The sequence below is a fragment of the Pteropus vampyrus genome, unplaced genomic scaffold (genome assembly GCF_000151845.1).
Source record: "Pteropus vampyrus isolate Shadow unplaced genomic scaffold, Pvam_2.0 Scaffold7, whole genome shotgun sequence".
Lineage (NCBI taxonomy): Eukaryota > Metazoa > Chordata > Mammalia > Chiroptera > Pteropodidae > Pteropus > Pteropus vampyrus.
In genome coordinates, this window is record NW_011888788.1 from 10,593,870 (window position 1) to 10,615,299 (window position 21,430).

The window sequence follows — 21,430 nt, forward strand, 5'->3', positions numbered from 1 at the left end:
AGATACCTTTTGAAAAAAATTAAAACTGAGGGAATTTGCCACCAGCAGACGCTGGCTGAGTTCTACATGATGTACTTCAAGAAGAAAAACAATTCTAGAAGGGAGATTCAAAGTAAAAGAAGAAAGGATGAGAAAAGTTGAGAAAAGTAACTAAAAAATACCTAGGTGAATCTGAGCCATCGTCAAGACAAAATATGGAGAGACAGAATGGTCTCCTATAGGTTTCCTTACAGTCAGAAAGTAACAGTGGTTTGAAATGACTTATGAAAGTGAAAGAAGAAAAGTGTCAAAGCAGGACTGCATTTGAACACCAGGAAAACAAAAATCATGGCTATAGAAGAGATACACAACTTTAACATAGACAATAAAGGCATTGAAATTGTTAAAGATTTTGCTTACTTTGGTTGAGTAATTAATTCAAATGGAGACTGAAGCCAGGAAATCAAGATAAGGCTGAGACTCAGAACGGCAGCAATGGAAGAATTAGGAAAGATCACCAAGAGCAAAGATGTGTCATTAGAGACCAAGGCTATGATCATCCATATCCTTGTAATCACAATTACTATGTACAGATGAGAAAGCTGGACAGTGAAGAAGGCTGATAGGGGGAAAAAAAAGATTCATTGAAATAAGATGTTGCAAGAGAGCTCTACAGATACCCTGTACTGACAGAAAGACAAACAAATGGGTCCTAGAACAATCTAAGCCTGAAACATCACTGGAGGCAAAAATGACAAAACTGGAACTGTCCTATTTTGGATACATCATGAGAAGTCAGGGTTCTTTGGAAAAGACAATAATAGAAGATAGCAGGGAAAACGGCAGACCAAATATAAGATGAATTGACTTCATAAAAGAAGCCATAGGCATGAGTCTATAGGAGCTGAGCAGGGCTGTTGAGGACAGGACATTGTGGACGTCACTCATTCATAGAATTGGCGTGAGTTAGAGCCGATTCAATGACACGTAACACACAAACAAATCTAATAAAATATTGATTGTATAAATCAATAAAAGTGTCTATTTGTAGGGTTCAAAGATACATAAAACAAATACTGGACATAAATAGCATATAAGTTGAGGGGAGACAATCAGAATTAAAATTTTTTTTAAAAGGTCATTTTATTATTCAGGAGGAAGATTTGGATTACCTTTTAACATTATTAAATTAAATACCAGGATATGTTTTCTAGAGTAACCACTAAAAGAATTAAGTGTACATCTCCCAAACGAGTTACAAACCCATATATGTACTAATTGCACATCAAAAGCATTGTCTTTCGTAATTTCAGTAGCTATTTTCTATCCATCACCTTGTAGGCCTTATTTGAATGCGACAAGAGAAATGCAAGAATAGTCACTGAAGAGCCCTGATCATCAAGGGCAGTGAAGAAGTCATAAGTTTCACGACATGATGGCATTGAGAGCAGCACTGTAAGGATGAGAGACCTTTGCTGGCCTATCTAGGAGGAAGCATGGGTGTCCTGAGTTCATATAGGCCCTGGCAATGTGGGATTATGGAAAAAATTCAGATTTGCTATTATTATGGAGATAATAAATTCTAATGAAAAACAACTTAAAAATAACTTTATGTTCCCAAACCTACTTTTTTAGACCAGATCCAATAACTGTTAGGAAACCTACCAACCTTTCCAATGTCCCACATGGGGCCGACACCTTATCTCTGCCTTAAATGACCTCAAAAGGAAATAGAATTGTAACTGATGTGACATCCAATCCCCATGTGACTTCCTGATGTTCTAATGTGATCATTTTTAAAGTCTGATGAGGGGATCTCTGGGAGTCTCTAAGGTTCTTTCAGGGGTTCTATGAGGTCAACGTGATTTTAATAATAATACTAATGTATCATTTGCTTTTTTTCACTCTCATTCTTTCACAAGTGTATGTTTTCCACAAGCTACATGACAGATGATATCTTAACATATTGAATACAGAAGCAGATATGCAAATTCAGCTGTCTTCTTTTTATACTAGACATTTAAAATATTGGAAAAATTTAAAACAATGCCATTTTTTCACTAGACATTTTGTTTTTGAAAATATGGTTATTTTTCACAGTATATATTATTTATATAAATCTATAATGGAGTAATTATTTTCAATGAATTAAATCTATGTAAAATTCTCAGTTAATTTATAATATGGTAAATATTTCTTCACTTAAAACACAGAAACCAAAACTCTTAGGCCTTTAATAATTTTTAAGAATGTAAAGTAACAGAAAGAAAATATAAATCAAATGATACTTTGAACAGGTATGGAGTTCTTTAGATATGCTGGAAGAACTATGGCATCAGCCACTTTGTAACTTTCCTATGTGGCAACATCCATTAGGAAAAATAAAGTGCATGTGTTTAGGTGGAGGCATTTCTAGTATTTCTTGGGCAAACTTCAAGAGCTATGTATTATCTGTAATCTTCAGTAGACCTTCTTTAGGGTAAATTAGAGCCCCAAATGTTTTCATAGCTCCAACCTTGAACTGTTGCTTTAGGATAGACACCAATAAATATTAGGGATCTACTAGGAAGGCAGAGAGCATTTTCAGATTTATGAGGGGGAAAAAAATCAATAGTGTCTCTAAGGCTGTGTAAGTCATGAGTAGCACAAGCAGTTTTATGCAAAGTTGACAATATGATGAAATATAAACCTTTGCTTTGGAATTTTACCAGAAATTAAAGTGGCATTAGAAAGGAAAGTCAATGTTTTAGCTTGTATCTCAGGAGGAATTTCTATGTCTGCTTTGCTTTGTTACTTTACTTTGAGCTCCAGAAAGGTTTTTGTTTCTTTGTTCGATTGGTTGGTGTTTTTTGCCCCTGAAAACTTAGGTAACCTCCTCACATTCTTCTGCCACTTGCTTTCAATCCTTGATTAAATCTTCGTGGCCCTTAGGAGTTCTTATTCCTTATACAGCAAGGCATGCACTTTGTCCTCTTGTTAAGGAATGAATTAATAAGCTTAACTCTCTCTTTGAAGAAGAGTTTGGAATGCCTTTTTTTTTTTTTTTGGCGAAAATTAATATTCAATTACCAAGGCTGTCATTTTACCAAATAGAAGAAGAAAAGACACAGCAAAGCTGCACTTGAGAATAATTGAAATTGAAATTTAGTTTGTATTATACCACAATGGCTCAAGCTTTCAGGGAAAAATTTTGTGTCTACTTTCTTATGAAAGTAAGTACATGTTTCCCCCGTGGCATGTTTATAACAAGACCGTTTAACTCAACTGCTTTGAAAGAACGTGGGCTGAGTGGTCCTTCTTGTACTGGATTGGAGTTTTAGACACATCCTATTGACCTACAAAATGCACAGTGTTTAAATTTCCTTGGGATTAAATAAGTCCTTCAAAGGGCAATAAGTATAACACGCCTCTAAATTGCATCCTTTAAAACTTTGTATTCCTGTGATACTTTGTTGGGGCTAATGGGTGGATGCATAAGAGACGATCCAGGCTTTTCCCTCAGGCAAACTTTTCGCTTACATGAGTTTTTCATCACAAAAAGTACAGAAAAAATGTATTTTTTTAACTGCATAATGTAAATATGTTATAGTTAATAATAATTTAAATGTCAAAGAAAAACTCTGTACAGGGGAGAGAAATAAGTCATCATAACAGTATGTGGAGAAGTATCATAGCATAGTTTAGAGTGTAGAGGGAATCAACTTAATGAAGTTAAATCTACACACAAGTAAGTCTTAGGAGAGCTAAAATCTGTGTTTGGCATCTACATTTTGCTTTTGTTTCTCTGAGACCTTGGAATAAGTAAGAGATTTGTAGAAGCAATTATAAAAGCTCTTATTAGTTATAACATATTTTTTTCAAACTAAAGTAAAATTATAAATAAAGCCAACTTTATCTAAGGCTGATGTTGACCTGCCAAGCTGAAATAACTGACCTGGAAATCAGAAGACATAGTATGGTTTAGCTCTAGGACTTCTTTGCTGTGCAACTTTGGGCTTATTACTTAACCTCTCTGGGCCTTAGCTTCCTCATTTGTATATTGAGGATAATCATGCTTGTCCTTACTACTTAACAGAATTTTTGTGAAAAAAAAAAAATCAGATAATGTATGTGCAAGTGCTTCCCAAACCATTCTAATATTACTGACTTTAAATAGTTATTACTATTATCATTATTACTAATATCCTTAATCTGCCTTGTCCTCCAGTTCTTCCTATTCTGACACATTTTCTTAAAAATTGCTGCAGACTCTGAAAATACATCCCTTAAAAAAATCTAGATAAGATTGGTAAATATGTTATATTAAAACTCACAGTAAGGTACTGGCTACTAGGGTCTTATTATGTCTTCATCCAAAATCCGACTCTAATTTTTATTCAATAACTTTTCAAAAATTAAGTGATTTGCTTCCAAATAGCCAAAACGATCTTAGAAAAGATGACCGAAATTGGAGGGCTCACACTCCCCAATTTCAGAACTTACTATAAAACTACAGTCATCAAAACAGTGCGGTATTGGCATAAAGATAAACATATAAATCAATGTGATAAAATTGTGAGTCCAGAAATAAGCTCATAAATCTACGATTGATTGATTTCGACAAGGATTCTATTGTCCATTGTTCCACAATAGCCATTGCCGAGACCATTGAATGGGGAAAGAATAGTCTCTTCAACAAATGGTACTGGTCCAACAGGATATTCATATGTAAAAGTATGACACTGTTCCCTTGTCTTTCAGCACATATAAAGACCAACTCAAAGTGGACTAAAAGCATGAATAAAACTTTTAGAACAAAATAGGAGTAAAACTTCATGACCTTAGATTTTGCAATGGCTTTTTAGCCATGATACAAAAAGCACAAACAACAGAAAAAAATGAGTGAATTTGGCATCATCAAAATTAAAAACTTTTGAGCTGCAGGGGGTGAATATAGGGAAGAAACCCAATGAGTGCAAAAAAGGAGCTCATAATGGTAGTAATTTATGCCCGCCCCCCTCCCCCCGCGCCAACAACACACACTAGAATATATATGGAACTGAGGTTAGCAATTCAATTTGGGGAGTTTATTCGACAGAAAGAACTGATGATCAGATGATATAGCCTACAAGTTGTTAAATCTTTTGAATATTAATTTGAACTAAAGAAATGTTTGCATTCAAGTGAAATAATATATGCACAATATTAATCACTAAAGCAACTTTTTTCAAGAGGAAAATATTGGAATAAAGCCAAATACCAGTCAGTGAAAGACCAGTTTAATAAATTAGGTACATGCATACAGTGGAATAATATGCAACTAAATAAAAGAATGAGAAATCTCTTTAAGTACCAATATAGAAATAACTATAAACTATATTATTATTAAATGGAAAAAGCAAAATATAACATGGTATGTATAGTATACTACCTTTTATGGAAAACAGCGACAAAATAATTATATATGCTCATATTTAATTATATGTTCATAGATCAAATCTAAAAGGCTATATAGGTTAATATCAATGTTGCCCGTAGGGTAGATGAGGTTGGAAGTGAGTAAATGAGACACAGGGATGGGAGGAAAATTTTTATTATTTACTTTTTATTTATATTATATTGATATAAAAACACCTGGTAAGACAAATAACTGTATTATCTATTCAAAATTAAATATGAAAAAATGAGAAAAAATGAGATTTGTAGAAATCAATGTTTTCTGGTTGAAGGAAATAATAATATATACAGGCTTTTGTGTGGGGGATGTTTGTTATAATGATATTTAGGTTAAAAGATAATTAAGGATGTATACAAATATATTTATTTATTTTTGCCAGATACATACTGATTAAATATTGTGACATATACAAATACTGTGATATCTACACATAGTGAAATGCCATCAGGAGTTAAAATGATGTTGTAAAATACAGCTAAAGATATTGAAATACAACCATAATCTATTTTCAATGGATAAGAGGGCATAGGAGAAACAAGTGAGATGATGCAAAGTAGGATTCCATATCCATAAAATAAAAATTTGGAATGCTTATACAAGCTTATAGACATATATAGAGAGAAAGAACTAGAAAGGTCTTTACTAACTGGTGATAGTGGTTCTCTATGGTAGGGGGATGATAGGTAAGTTTTTCTATTATCTCTCATCTCAATGTTTTTCTAATAAATACTTTAATTACAGAAACAAAAACAAAAACCCTTCAACATTCTTTGCAGACTTTGAATGGGCAATGCACTATATTAAACATGGTCTCTTAAACTTCTCAAAACCACACAAGGTGGGTCTTATTAACCATTTCGTGGATGTTGCATGCTGTTGAGTCAGCTCCAACTCCTGGCTGTCCTATGAATGACTGACACCCACAATGTGTTGTCCATAACAGCCCTGCTCAGTGCCTGTGGACTCATGCCTATGACTCCTTTAATGGAGTCAATCCATCTCATATTTTGGAGTTATCTCATATTAACCATTTTACAGATGGAAAATCGGAGATTCAGAATGATTGAGTTACCTGATACTGCACAGCTAGTGTCAGATGCAAACACAGGTCTGTCTCCCTCGAACACTTATTTCTTGATCACCCCGCTAAATAATTCAAGGAAACACTGCTTGCAACTGAAAATCATCTTTTCCACTAGCTGTCTTTTTAAGTGGCAAATCTTTGCCTTGGTTATCAGAACTCGAGATTTTGTGGAGTGTGCAAGTAATGTTTAAGCATTCCCTGATAGTAATTTAAATTAAACAATCTTGTATATATGAATTATTTCATGTTTTTTTTATGGTAGATAAAATATGTTAATTTGTGTAAATGGTCTTCTGGGTACAGATGCTCACACTGAAAGCAGGCTTATCTTAAAAGCCCCTTGTCTTCCCATTTGAAGCTTCCTTTATATATGCATAGTTTATTTTTCTAACGCAGTCTTAATATAGGAATAATTTTAAGGAGGCATTTGTGGCTAAATGAGAGAAAAAACAGCTTTCTTGGCTTTGGTAAATATTAATGAGCTTGCAGAAAATCTTGTTACTGAAGCGCGGCACTCTTTTGAGATTTTTCTGCTGTCTTGGCTCTTTGTGGACCCTGCTCCTTTGTTGCAGATTAGCATACTGGTTTGTGTGCTATTGTGAGTTCGGCTTCAGCTCCATTGTGTGTGCTGACAGAAGGCTCACCTTGGTCTATTATCAGGAATGTCTAGGCATCTTAATAATGTATTGGAGTTAAGCAAGAAAAAAGCAAATCATTCAGAAATAATTAATCTGACGTTCATTTCAAAGCGTCACCACCAAATGGACAGTCCTCATTTCTGATCATGTATATATTGTCATCATTAACCAAGAGAAATCGAACTTTTATTAATATTTGAGTGCGAAGTTCAGAATTTGAATTATTTATATCAATATTCATACATACATTATATGTATAAAATTATTGTAGCACATGTACAATTTGATTTAGGCACTCCACATCTGAACATTTTTGATAATCATTTTTACTTCATAAGTAATAATTTTTTAATCACGCTGAGTAATAGAGAACTCCAAAAAGATGATATTTGGGTTGTTTTTTACCTCAGTGATCATCCTCTAAAACCTGTGTTGTGGGATGGCATTACTATAAAAATTATGAATTTACCTATTTGCTGATATTATTATACTATACACAATAGTGAAGTGTAAGAAGAAACAAAGACAGTTCTCATAATAACAAAATAAGAGAATGGTCAAAATTACCTAAAATAATTTTTAAAGATGAAATCTGCTATGCCTTTTAAAAACTCTTTATTAGTCCAAGGAGTTGTATGATGCTTAAAGGGAATTATTTGACCAACACTTTCTTTTCAAGAAAGCAATATTTGAGTCTAGTCACAGGGGTCATAAATTCACACCCAGTTTTTAAAAAGTGAGCCCATTGAGTTAAAAAAATCAAGAAAAATAAAACAGTTATTTGAAAACATCTTTTAGACAAGAAAAAAATGCTTTAAGCACTTACAAGAGTTGTTACTAGCCTGTCATTGCACACTTCTTCATCTGCTTTCACAGAAGTTCAATGTACTGAACATTTTTACTGTCGTGAAGAGAGAAAAATGATAGGAGTTCAAGAATATAACGAGAGTATTTGGAATCGCAGACATAGAAGTGTCATTAATCCACTATAAGTCTCTGCTCCAAAATCTTGCTTAAATTTTGTTCACAAAGATTTATTAGGTCCTTTTACAAAACAGGTTTTGGGAGAACTTTTGTCAGTGCCAGTTCTGAGATCATGTTGTAACTGGGTAATTTTTAGTGGTTTATAAACAGAGTGTGAATTCCATGAAAAACCAGTAGTTTGAGAAAGAAGGAGGCAGTTACAGAAAATGATTTCCTAATTTGAGAAATGAAACTGACTGCTGACAGAAGTTTTAATACTTCAAAAACGGCAGAAATATGAATTTATGGTCATATATAGCCATTTCTCCAAGGTTGTATTTGTGGTGAGTTAGAAAACGAACAGCTATGAAAGTCTAAAAATGCAAACAGGATCAGATGTAGCTTTGATTTGAGAGAGAGAGAGAGAGAGAGAGAGAGAGACCTAATATAAATTACCATTAATTCACTTCAAAGTATGTTCTACTCAATTCAGTTGCACCGTTAAATTTCTACTTTAATTTTTAAAAAGGGTTAAAATTATGGTTGAAATCTGGACCACAGGCTAGATACATTGGTTTCATATGTAGGGTACTTAACCCTGGACATTAATTCTAGGCAAAGTATTGAAAAGAGGAAAGGAGTTCTAAAATATTAAAATTTTACCTTAAAGTTCTAAAGTAATTAAAACTTAATTTTAAAAGCTTGACTTGTATGAAGAAAGCTCATTATAAAACCCTCATTTTTTTTTTTTAAACATAGATAAATTCTCCAATAGAGTTCAATATGACTTGGCATTCAGAAATTTTATTTAGGTGCAGTTTTTCCAATAATGTATAGTGATAGTCAGACTACTGGTCCTTCTAAGATGCCCACACTTAGTCCCTGGGACCTGTGAATATTAATTGATGTGGCCAAAAGGATTTTGCAGTTGTGATTTAGATTAAGAACTTTGAGATGGGAAGATTTTCCTGGGTTATTTGTGTGGGCCCAGTTTAATCATAGGCGTCCTTAAAAGCAGAGAACCTTTTCCCTGTTGTACTGAGAGTGAAATATGACCATGGAAAAAAGACATAAAAAGATGCAATACTGCCAGCTTTGAAGATGGAGGAAGGAGGCTACAAGTCAAGGAATATGGATAATCCAGAAGGCAGGAAAGACAAGGAAACAGATTCTCCCTTCAGAGATTCCAGAAAGAAACAGCCTGCTAATACCTTCACTTTAGCCCAGTAAAACTGATTTTGTACTTCTGATCTCCAGAACTAGAAGAGAATAAACTTTTGTTAAGTGACTAAGTTTAGGGAATTGTGTTACATCAGCCATAGTAAACTAATACAGACGTATTTAAGATATAAATTGAGGCATAGCTATGTAGATCTTTTATGATTTGAATATAAATCATGTTAGTAAAATCATAGAAGCTATATTTTCAGATATAAGCCCATTTACTTCTGTATTAAATGAATTCAGTTTTTAAAACTTGAAATGTCATAGATTATTAAAAATGACCATACCAGTTTTAAATTTGACCATGTAACTTACTTTTGCCAGTGAGAAAATATCAAAGATGGCTTGAGCAGAGGCTTAAAAATTGCTTTTGCGTTGAACTTGCTCTTTCTTGTGGCTGGAACCTTTTATTCACAGTCTCAAGAAGTCTGGGCTAGCCTCCTGGAGGATAAGAGATCTTGTAGAGAAGCCTCAGCTAAGGCCTCTAGCATGGGAGTGATGCCATCTTAGACCACCAAGCCCCAGACTGGAAGAACTCACTCACAAAATCCACAAGATCATAAGAAGTAGTAAGTGTTTCATTTTGTTTTAAGCCACCAAGCTTGGGGATGATTTGTTTCTCAGCAGTAGATAACTAATACAGTGCATTGACTTTCTCAGCTTGTAGGGTACATTTTAGAAATGACTGTTCCTCCTGCATTCATGAAGGGATAGCGCTTAGATGTCTTATGTTAGATTTCTTTTGAGTCATTTGTAGCCTTTGATTTTCAGGATGCTGGGCTAGAAATTGTATCAGGGACTTCCTGGGCTTCCTGAAATGATGACTGAAATTGACATTGACTTGGATTTTTCAGCCCCAATTTTTTAATTCTTGCCTTCCAAAATACATCTAGTTAAAAAGAGATTACCAATACTTTTTTGTTAACTTAGTTTATTTATTTATTTATTCACCTCTATTACCAATATTTTTATAAAAGCTTCATACCTTTTGAATAAACTCTAAATGAAAAACAGAGTGTACTTATTGCTAAACACCTTCTGTATTTTCGTAGACCTATATGAGTTTGGCAGTGGTGGAGTTAGCTAAGAAGATGTCTTACTTAATCTCCCTTGAATCAGGAGGTTAAAATCCAAGCTTTGCAAAAGGAAACCATAGACCATTTGGTTCCCATGAAAACTTACTACTAGGAAATTCACTGAAAAAATAAGAGTCACTTCTGAACTCTTGGAGAGTTGTATATCAATTTCTAGGGCTCTGAAAGATCACGGTTTGAAGACGCCCTGGCCAGACGATTCTAGCTCTAGAATTGCAGCATCATGGCTACTCCCTTCACATTAGGTAGATGATATTTGGTTCCATGGACTACAGCAAAATTAACTATCTCCCTTAGAGATGGAAACAATGACTGTCCCCTTCACCAAGAATTTAGTAAATTGAAACAACCATTTATGATTCCCAGCTGCTTTCATGTTTTCACTTCCAGGAATTTGTTTTTATATTCTGAGAAAGGAACACACGTGGTCTGTCTTCTTCTGTAACCACCAGGTTTGCAGAGTCATATTTTTTTTTCCAGAGAAGCTGACATGTAAAAATTAAAAATGAAAATGATGTTTATTAGCATTTGTTAGTAAAAAAAAAAAAAAAAAAAGAGAGATTGTAGTACCTTTTTAAAGGTTTGTTTGTTTATTGTCAAATAAATAGTTTGACCTAAAAGGGAGACAATAAATGAAACTTATAACATCCTTATTTGCATTAAGGTAGAAGAATTTACATTTTGTGAACCATGATGCTTGTATTGGGAAGGTGTATGTGTCTGTGTATCTGTGTGTCTCTGTGTACAGCCTGTAACATGTTAAGAATATGATAGAAACTAAATTTGCCTCAGGTACTTTATTCTGTTATATTTATGCTTAGGTATTTGGTAGATAACTGTATCTTCCCTGTCTTCATGCAAAATAATAAATCAGATTTTCCAGTGCTGAACCTAATTTGAGGCCTTTGGGGAATACTTTTTAAACTACTAAGGCATCAGCGCCCTGCTACTCTTGTGTCCTGAAAGAGTTAATATAGGTTTCAAAAAGGGTCTAATTTACTGGCTAATGGTATCTTTGCATAGGAATTACTTGGCTTTTGTGGAATAACCTTTCATCTTTCTGCTTTTTGGTTAATTCAATTGGATTTTCATCCATTCTACATTGTTTTATTCTAATTGCAGTCAGTCCCTCATCTTACAAACCATTCTGTTCCAAAAAACTCATTTATAAGTTGGTTCTTTGGAACTTAGAAGGCACTTTTCAATAGGAAAGTAAAAAATGCAAACGTTGAGTGTGTTCCCAGAGTAGCCCACAGAAGCCAATTTTTAACCCACCATGTACCCAATACTAACGCTGCTATCCAGCCGAAACAACATAAGTAGTAGGGCATCTGCGGGTAACATGTTTTTTTAATATCCAAGTACGGCAGGCCTGTCAGAGGTGAGGACCTTCCTGTATTTATTTCTTCACCCTAAAATGATGTAAAATTAAGACACAGCCCAGTCATAATCCAACAGCAATGGCTTTCTTTGGGTCAAGAGTTAGGGACAGGGGAGTTGTGTGATAAGCATCAAGACAGAGGCTGAGGAGAATGAAGAGTCAGAATTTTTTAAAATTTATTTATTCAAATTAGTTTCAAGTATACAGTACATGGGTTAGTACTGAGTGAAAGAGAATTTTTATGAGTGGTGAAGGTGTGGTGAGACGTTAGGATAAAAAATAGAACGGTTGAAAGCTAGGTGAGTGAGAGGGCGAAACCTAAACCTAGATTAGGTTTAAAGGCTTCTGCAACCCACACTGCCTTCTTAAAACCCTTTCAAAATCAGGTACAGATTCAGGTCTACCTAAGTAACATTATTTGGTAAAACAATCCATTTTTTTCCTGCTATTCCTTTTGCCTCTGTGACTTGCTGAGGTGGAAGGGAAGAGACCGAGGGAGAACCTTAGAAGAATAAGGGAGGAGATTGCGAAAGTATGACAAAAGTACTCAGGTAGTGGCAAAAAAAGGTTTTCAACTTTGGTTTGCCTCTGTTCCCATCTCTCTCTGTTGGTATAAGAGGATAGATTTTGAGAGAGAGGAGAAAAAGAAAGACTTTGAGGGACTAAATGGGAGAGAAAGTGAACTCTTAATAGAAGGAATGTCAGTAGATGGCTCTCTCCTGCATTTCTGCCTGGACAGTATTCACATGTCAATCGTAGGTCAGGCCAGTCTGGGCTTCCTGGATCTGACTTCACCAGTAATGTTTCTAGAGAATTGTCTCAGGAGGAAAGGAAGTGACTGTGAAATGTTTCTATTGAAGAAAGCAGATGACTTCCTAAGGAAACCATTGTCATCTTAGAAATGAGACTGTATAACAGGCATACCAGTTATATAACATTCTCATAGACAGGCCTCGGTGAGGCTGTCTTCCTCTGTCTGAGTGCTCTTCTCTGTCTTCATCACCTCGTTAATTCCTACTCATCGTTCCTTAAACATCTCTGTTCAGACTGGGCCAGGCTCTGAGACAGAATCACTCTCACAGCATATTTTACTGCTGCTTTTTATTATTTTTACTCTGTCACAACAGTAAGTACATAGCTCATTAACCACCGGATATAGTGCCTGGTACAGTGGCTGACACTTAGCAGGTGCTCAGTAAATATTTTTATGAACTATTGAGAAGCAGAAAGTATATATTTTAACATGTCTGCGCATAAGGAGATCACTTTTAAAACATACATTCAACTATTAAAAACAAGTAAAATACAGAGGAGATTTTCAAAACCGTTAAATAAAAGAAATTGACTTAAATATTTTGTTGCTAAGTGTAAGAAAGATGGATCCTAAACAGCCTTTATATTATCTCAAGAAGTTTGTCTACTTCTATGTTAAAATTGTACCAGTCGTCTACACAATTTCCAAAGTAGTTAGTGCTATTTAACATGAATTATCTTTAGAATTCCACAGATGAAGGAGTTGCTCCTGGCTTTTCATCGAGCAGACTGTGGTTCTTAAGCAGGAAGCAGGAATGGCTGTTAGAACAGTCAGCATCTCTGTGCTCCATGCCCCATAACTGTCCAGAGCAACTGAGAAGGACTGGGTACATCCATAGAAAACTGGGGTGTAGACATTAGACCAATACGGATATTAGTTTTGATTCTAGCCACTTAAATCATTAATTTATAGGGATTCAGACTGTTCACAAAGGAACTGTTTTAGCCAGCAATTGTTTTGTGATTCCATTCATTTGTCTACCTCTTCAGAGCTTGTCTCATATGAATAACACTTGACATAGTGATACAAACACTACTGCAACATTTCAGTGTTTTCTCAGGGCTTCTTCATTTTACTTGGGGAGAAATTGAAGTATAGCACACGCCACATGAAAGTTAAAACTGTTACCATTTTTGTAATTGTATGTCATGTATTATGTAATAAAAATGTGTCAAATCCCCCTCACACTTGTATTTGCCATTAGAGCTTAAATAAGTGCTGTCTTGGCAATGTACTCAGACTTTCTCAGTGCAAGGATGATAGTTTTATGTAAATTATTACACTTTAGATTTTCTAATAGATGAGAGAGACAGACAGACAGACAGAAAGAAAGAAAGAAAGAAAGAAAGAAAGAAAGAAAGAAAGAAAGAAAGAAAAGAAAGAAAGAAAGAAAAGTAAAATAGAAGGAAGGAAAGAAGGAAAGAAAGAAAATGCCCTTCAGAGTCACGTTACCATCTCTCTAAAGAGAATATTATATTTTAAGCATAAAAAACTTTAAAGCTTAATCTACTATATGGTGTTGCTTTGAATTTCAAAAATCTCACAGATAGGAAGTGTGAACAAGTACTGTGCAGATTTTCAGTCAAAATTAAAAGTAGGAATTTGTAACTGAATATGTAATTCAGAAAATTTGAGTAAAAAACATGAATTCTAAATTGTATGTTTATTCCTTCTCAGATAATGACTCCATTTCAGGAATATGAGAATGTTTTGTTTGGCATTAGGTAGGCCTGCAAAGATAGATTTTTAGCATTATTTCTGATCAGGAATAAACATTAATTTTCCAATAGAAAAAAGTATCTTGGTGTGACTTTAATTGTGCAATATAATAGAATTTCAAAAATAAGAAATTTTTATAAAAAAATATAGAGAGATGGGGAGGGCGAAGTGGGTAAAGGGGATCAAATATATGGTAGCTGAAAGATACTGGACTTTGGGTGGTAAACACACAATGGAATATAGAGATGTCAAATTATAATGTATACCTGAAAACCGTATAATTGTATTAACTAATGTTACCCCAATAAACTTAATAAAAAATAAAAAAATAAAAAAAAATTGAGTATTCTGTTTCGCTTACCTCTTAAGTTTGTATCATGTGAGTCTAGAATTTGACTATCATCAGAATTTGAAGTGTTCTAATTAGTTATTTTATAATTAATAAAAATCAAAGTATGATAAAATACAGGAAACATCAAAACTGGTAACATCATCTTTTAAAAAATGTTTCATAAATAAAACAAATAACTAATCTGGTTGTTGACACATACATCTGCTTTTACTTATTCTTTTCATTTTAATATTATAATGATTTAATCATTCTATACTAGATCTCATGTACAAGGTGCAGAAATATTTTTTTCCTTACAAGTGAGGCCTTTGATTAAATAATGGTAAGATCTTATATCACTATAAATGACACTTAAGAGAATAAACTTCCAAATCTTAACTGCACTTTAATTGAGTTTCATATTCACGGAAATAAGCACAACACAAAGAAAAAAATACACCATTACCTGGAGCTAGCATCCACGAACCCAGCACGGCTCCTTTACAACGCCTCCCAGTTTCACCCGTAACTTCTGTCATCGTTCATGTGAACTTTCATAACGTGTTACCTACTCTCTCACATGCTATCTATCATATATATCAGATTTCCACAACCCCTGGGCTGAGGACTGGTACCTGGCCGTGGCCTGTTAGGATCCAGGCTGCACCGCAGGTGAGATGCAAGAGAACTAGTGAAGCTTCATCTGTATTTGCAGCCGCTCCCCAGCGCTAGCATCATCGCCTCAGCTCCATCTCAGATCATCAGGTATTAGAGTCTCATAGGAGCACCAGTCCCTGGTGACAAAAAGGTTGGAGACCACTGATATATATCCTTTTTTATCTTAGATATTCAGTTTCTTCCTCTTCTTGGGATTGTTCTCTTCCCATTAGCTCTTTCATGCTTAGGCTTCAGCCATTTAAGACAAACAAGCACATACATACACACAACTTCTCTTAGATCCATGCGCTTCTTCCACTACCCTGTTCCTTTCTTTCTCTCCATAGCAAAACTGATCTACACCGATTAATGACCTACATCCTTAATCCAGCAGATAGATTTTTAGTCATTGTGTCTACTGCATAATAAAAATGGCAAAACTTCAAGGAGAAAAACTAAGTTACTTAGCTCTTACATTTATGCATCTGCTGGACCATAGGCTCTGTTGCACTGTCTTTCTCCTGGGGCTCATGGGATAGGCCAGGCATGTCCTACAATGAGAATGGCAGAAGTACAAAAAGGCAAGTAGAAATGCTTAGCAATTGCATGCCATCAATTCTACCTTTTTCTTTTACCCAAAGCCAGTGACTTGCCCAAATAAATACAAATGGGAAAATATACCCCACCTCTTTTAGTGGGTGAAATTGCAAAGTCAAATAGTAAACAATGCGAATGCATGTGGAGGTAAAGAATTGGGGCAAGAACATTATCATGGTAATCTTACATACTTCTGTAGTAGTAATGGGCACTATTGCTTTTTCTAAAATACCCTCTTCTGCCGCAGTCCAGCCACGACAGGATCCAGGGGGCCCCGAAGTTGGGCAAGGCGTCGGCGCGGGAGACAGTCGACTACACGACTCAGAGGCGGTGTGACACTGTTCCGTTTTATTGTGATTTGAGTACAACTTTTATACTTTTTATTTTGGCATTTGATTATACTTTGTAGTTAAGGTAGCAGGGAGTTAAATTTCTGTGGTTAGGCGAAGCAGAAAATCTTATAGAGTATATTATTATTAGTATTCATGATTAACTAGTACATTTTTCTCTCAATCATTAGAACAGAACTACCTGATGGAACAATCTAAACTTTTAATTCTTATATCTATTACGTATGATACAGTTTGATTTAAGTAAAGGTGATAGATAGATGTATTCATAACAGCAAGCATTGGCTTGTGGGCAGACATTGTTCTTCTTTCTGCCTGAAGAAATCTTTTAAATGCTATTTGATTTATGCTATATCTAAAGTTCAAGCTGAACCTTTCTCATAGCTGTTCAAAAGTTTCCTTGGTGCAGTAATGAGGAAAATATTTATAAAAATCAGTTTTACAAAGCTGCTTTCATAAGCTAAGTTTCTGTTCCTTTGTTTTTTAAGCACCAAGGAGGTCCTGACCTAGCCAGCCTTTCTATGAAACTTAAACTACTATAAGGCACATGAATTCCATCTTTATTCACTATATGTATACTATCTTTATTATGAGCTCCTGTATAAGGCAAAGGAAGATCAGGTCATCTTTTCATATTATTAGCCCCCCTAGGTGGATACCAGAGTTTTCCATTTATCCAGTAGGCCACAAAAGGAGGCCCTTCCATAGTAGGCACAGGCTTATGAGTAAATTTCTTATCACAGGAGTATAAACTGGTTCTAGTAATTCAGCTTGTTATAATTTATTCATAACATCTTTAAGAGGCGCGTCAAAAGGAATTTCTCTTAATAATTGTTCAAATAAAGGGTTTACTCATTCTGGACACGTCACGGTGACTAGAGCTGATTCCATACGCGGGGAATTTACTATGTTTTCCTCTGAGCCAATTTTGAGGAAATTCATTTGTACAGCGTTTACACTTACTAGAATTTGTGCTACCCAAATTCCCCCTATTAATAGGATCGTTTCTAAGAAACCAATTATCCCTAAACACATGCCACGTCCTCATTCTTGACGATGCATTCCTTGAAGCCTCTGTCCCCATCTCCGGACCTTGTCACGCAGTAGGGTAGAAAGAGGACGCGGCACTCTTCCTCTGGTTTCCGTGATTAAACATTCTCTTGATTTCCCTCTCATTCCTCTGGCTCACCTTATTCAGTCTTCTTTGCCAGTCCTGCTTCTTCAAGACTTGGTTGAAAATCCTTAAGACCTGATACTTCTATTATCTATCTATCTATCTATCTATCTATCTATCTATCTATCTATCTATCATCTAATCTGTAGTCATATTTGGTGTCATCCATGTTCATGGATCCCATTGCCACCAAAATAAAGATGAAACAGAAATGCTTAAATTTCTCCTCGGGGTTCTAGAATCGTATCTAACTTCCCGCTTTATAGATCTTCAAAAGTATGTCAAAGACATCTCAGATTCAACATTCCTAATATTTCCCCCATTCCACTCCAAACGTAAGTACCATAGCTTAGAGAATGATACCACATCCATCAAGTTCTTCAAGCCAAAAAAAACTAGGAGTCATTCTTAACACATTTCTTTCATCATTAAACCCTGTTACTTTTACCTAAAGAGCTCTGAAACTTATCTGCCTCTTTCTACTTCTGTGGTTCCTCCTTATTTATATCCGCCATCCTCTCTCACCTGGATCATGGCAATAACTTCTGAACTTCATATCTCTTGTCCTCACCTGACCTGTTCTCTGCAGTGCAGCCAGAAAGATCTTGTTGAAAATCAAGTCAAATACTTTTCTCCTTTAAAAATACTTCAGTGACTTCCTATTGAATGAATAGTAAAATATATGCCAACAGACCTATATATTTTGGTCCATATCTCATCCCATGTCATGCTTAATGTCTTAGTTTACAGTTCCCCAAAAAGCATAACATAAGACAAGGATTTTATAGGGCATTATTTTAGAAAGTGGAGCCAGAAGTAGCAGTGAAAAAGTGGGGAGAATAAACAAAAAAAGAATGAAAAGCCATTACAAGAGTGCTTTTTTAAGGTTGCTGCTATAGGCAACAGCGGCTTGATTCTACAGGACCTCTGGGAATATGAATAATAGGAACCCAAATTATATGCCTGAGGAATGGGCAGCTAGTTATATGTATCCACTGGCTCCCCGTTCTTTGAGGGTTGCATTCATGTGTGTTTATTTCCCCGTGAATTTCAGAGCCGTACTTGCACACATCTTCCTATCTTTGCCTAGTTACTTCCTACTCTTTGAGTTTCTACTTCATTCCTACATCTTTGAGATTCTACTTCATTCCTGTGCCAGAGAACCCTTGCCCCTAAATGAAACAGGTTCGTCCAGCCCTCCCAGCTAAACCACGTACCTCTACTATATGCTTTAACCATACTATATATCTCCATTGCTGATCACAGTGATGAGTTTGCATTTTGCTGTGGGATTATTTTATTAAGATCTTTCCAGGTACTGGACTGCAAGCTTGAGAAGACCTGGGATCATGTCTGTTTTGATTGTCATTGTCTTACCAGCACCAACTGCAGGACCTTGTGCATAAAATATGCTCAATATATTATTATAAATGTATAAGTGTAGGTGTATGTGTATGTGTATGTGTGTATACATGCATGTATATTTATAAAGAAAACCTTAGAATTATCAGGGCATAAATAGATTACTATTAATATCAATAAAGTTATTTTTAATTCAAATTTACTTTCTATTTTTATGTATTACTTTCTTCTCGTACTTATACAGGCATATTACACCAGAAGAATTCTGTTTAAAGGAAGTCATATTGAGAAAAAAAGAAAATATAACCCTTACATTACAGCATCTTGGATGATATGATAGCTTGTAATATTTTTCCATAGTTATCACTATGCAATTTCTTTAATAAACAGATTTTAAGTTAAAGGGGATTCACTAGACCCTGGACCATAACTCTATACAATCCTGAATTAATCAGTGGGGAAGAGCATTACATTTGGCAGCGCTGGCAATTTGAGAACTTGGGTACTTGAAGTGTGTGTGTGTGTGTGTGTGTGTGTGTGTGTGTGTGTGTGTGTGTGTGCGCGCGTGCGCGCGCACGCACGTGCTCTAAAACGTTATGTCCAAATCTACATTTTTACGTTCTCAAACTGGGAGCTGTGATTTTGTAGTAGGAAACATGTCGCTAAAGTAAATCAGTTTTCAATCCCTGGTTTCATGCTGATTTAAGATAATAACAGCCAAAAAGGTGGAAATCCACATAAATTATTCTCAATGAAAACACTTCCATAAAGGTCAGCTATCAATAGTAAGTTATCCACATTCCATACATACTTTCTATATTTCTAGTTAGCATGTTAAACTTCATATCATCCAGCATTACATTATAAAAATGGAAATAATTTATCTGAAAATATCCATCATATGCCGAACCTTTTTTTTTTTTTTTCAATTTCATAGAAGAGAAGTCAGGGCAGTACTCTTCTAATTCAGCTTCAAACTTCAGCCAGTACAAGATAAATTATTGTGAAAGGATTATTAAGATAGTGACTAGATTATGAAAGTAGGTATATCTGTGTCAATTAGTGGTTGCTTACATTCACTTTCTCTCATTTGGGGAGCATGGAGAGAAGGATATTCAATGTCTAGTTGACTTAGTGTTTCTTTGTATCTGGTAGTTGTCACTGTTATGCGCAGGGCTATAAATTGAAAATGGCATGTAAACCCATGTACTGAACGCTTTGGGGCCCTAAAATAATTTCCCCCAAAATACTCTGCCCAATAGAGCAAGTATTGTGAAAAATATTTTCTTTGACTTATTGTACATTTAAAAGCAGGTAACTTCTGTCACTCCAGAATCCACAAACCCCCTCATATGAAACATTTTTAGATAAAATTGATTATTTTGAGGGATGCCAAGAAAATGGTGAAATAATATGAACTTAGATCATAGTTTTTGTTGAGCTGAACACACAACAGACCAAATTTCTTGGATTTTCTTTTTGTAGATACAAGTACCATGATATTTTTAAGACTTCATGACCCTAAAAATAGCTTACAGTAAGCAAAGGCAAAGTCATCTTTGTCCTGAGAGAATGTTGACTTACTTCTCAGCTGACAGTTGCTCAGTAATCAAGGCATAAATGGGTCTGCCTTGATGGAGTGACAACTCTAACTCAAGATTCACTTCCGTGTAGCAAATTGAAAAACAAAACAAAATGAAAAAGCACTCTTAGATAACTTTGAGCTTCAAATCTAAAATACTTTGAAATGTACCTAGGGAATTTAGAATAGTAAACCTCATTTAGTTTCAAGAGATTACAAAACACCAATTTGAACAATAATGTTATTTTCTTGGGTAGACATCTTATTAAAGAAAATAGTTCCAATATGGCTCTTTCTAAAAGGCTGAATATAAACTTCGCTGATTTCATATTTATTAAAAGAGAAAAATAAGCATAGAAATTTGTTTTCTTGTGCCTTGTTTTTGTGTGTGCGTTTAACCAACAGATTATTGTACCACTGGATTTATATAGTATTGTTACTCATTTCAGTAAATATTTATAATATCATTATCTATTTTAGGATAATACCAATGCTTGTTTATCGTATAAAGCAGGAGTAATCTGCATAGATTGTCAATGGCAATTTCATACCCAGAATTCCTCTCTGACCTTCACTGTTTATTAAAGCATGCAGTCTCATATTTCCCCAGCCACAATAAGTAGTTGAATCCAGGCATGTGAATTTGGAGATGCTCGGTACATTTCAAAACATGGACTGGGAATGAATATTTATGTAAGATTGACTGAAAGATAATTAGTCCATATATTATCAAAAATAATCTAAAGCAGTTTATGACTATGTCCACTGGGGTACCCATTCCCTGGGCAGCACTTTGATAGCCTGTCATGGAGCTGGTTTTATCCAAGTAAGCTTTGGGGTGTTTCCACTTGTGTGGAGAATATCTATTCTCAGCACTATGGATCCCACCATTAGGATTATTCTAAGAGTATCATTAAAGATGCTAAAGATCTCTCTAGGATTTCAGTATCAGAAATAGTTGTTCTTATCCTTAGATGAGTACCATTGTATTAGTTTTTACTTTATAAACATTGTGAATCTTATAATTGATCATTTTTCCTCTTT

At 35.0% G+C, this 21,430-nt stretch overlaps 1 protein-coding gene across 1 annotated transcript in view; it reads left to right on the forward strand.

Moving 5' to 3' along the window:
• Nucleotides 1–21,430, forward strand: part of MACROD2 (MACRO domain containing 2) — a 1,889,795-nt gene that overhangs the window by 650,727 nt on the left and 1,217,638 nt on the right. The gene's annotated exons all lie outside the window — the stretch shown is intronic.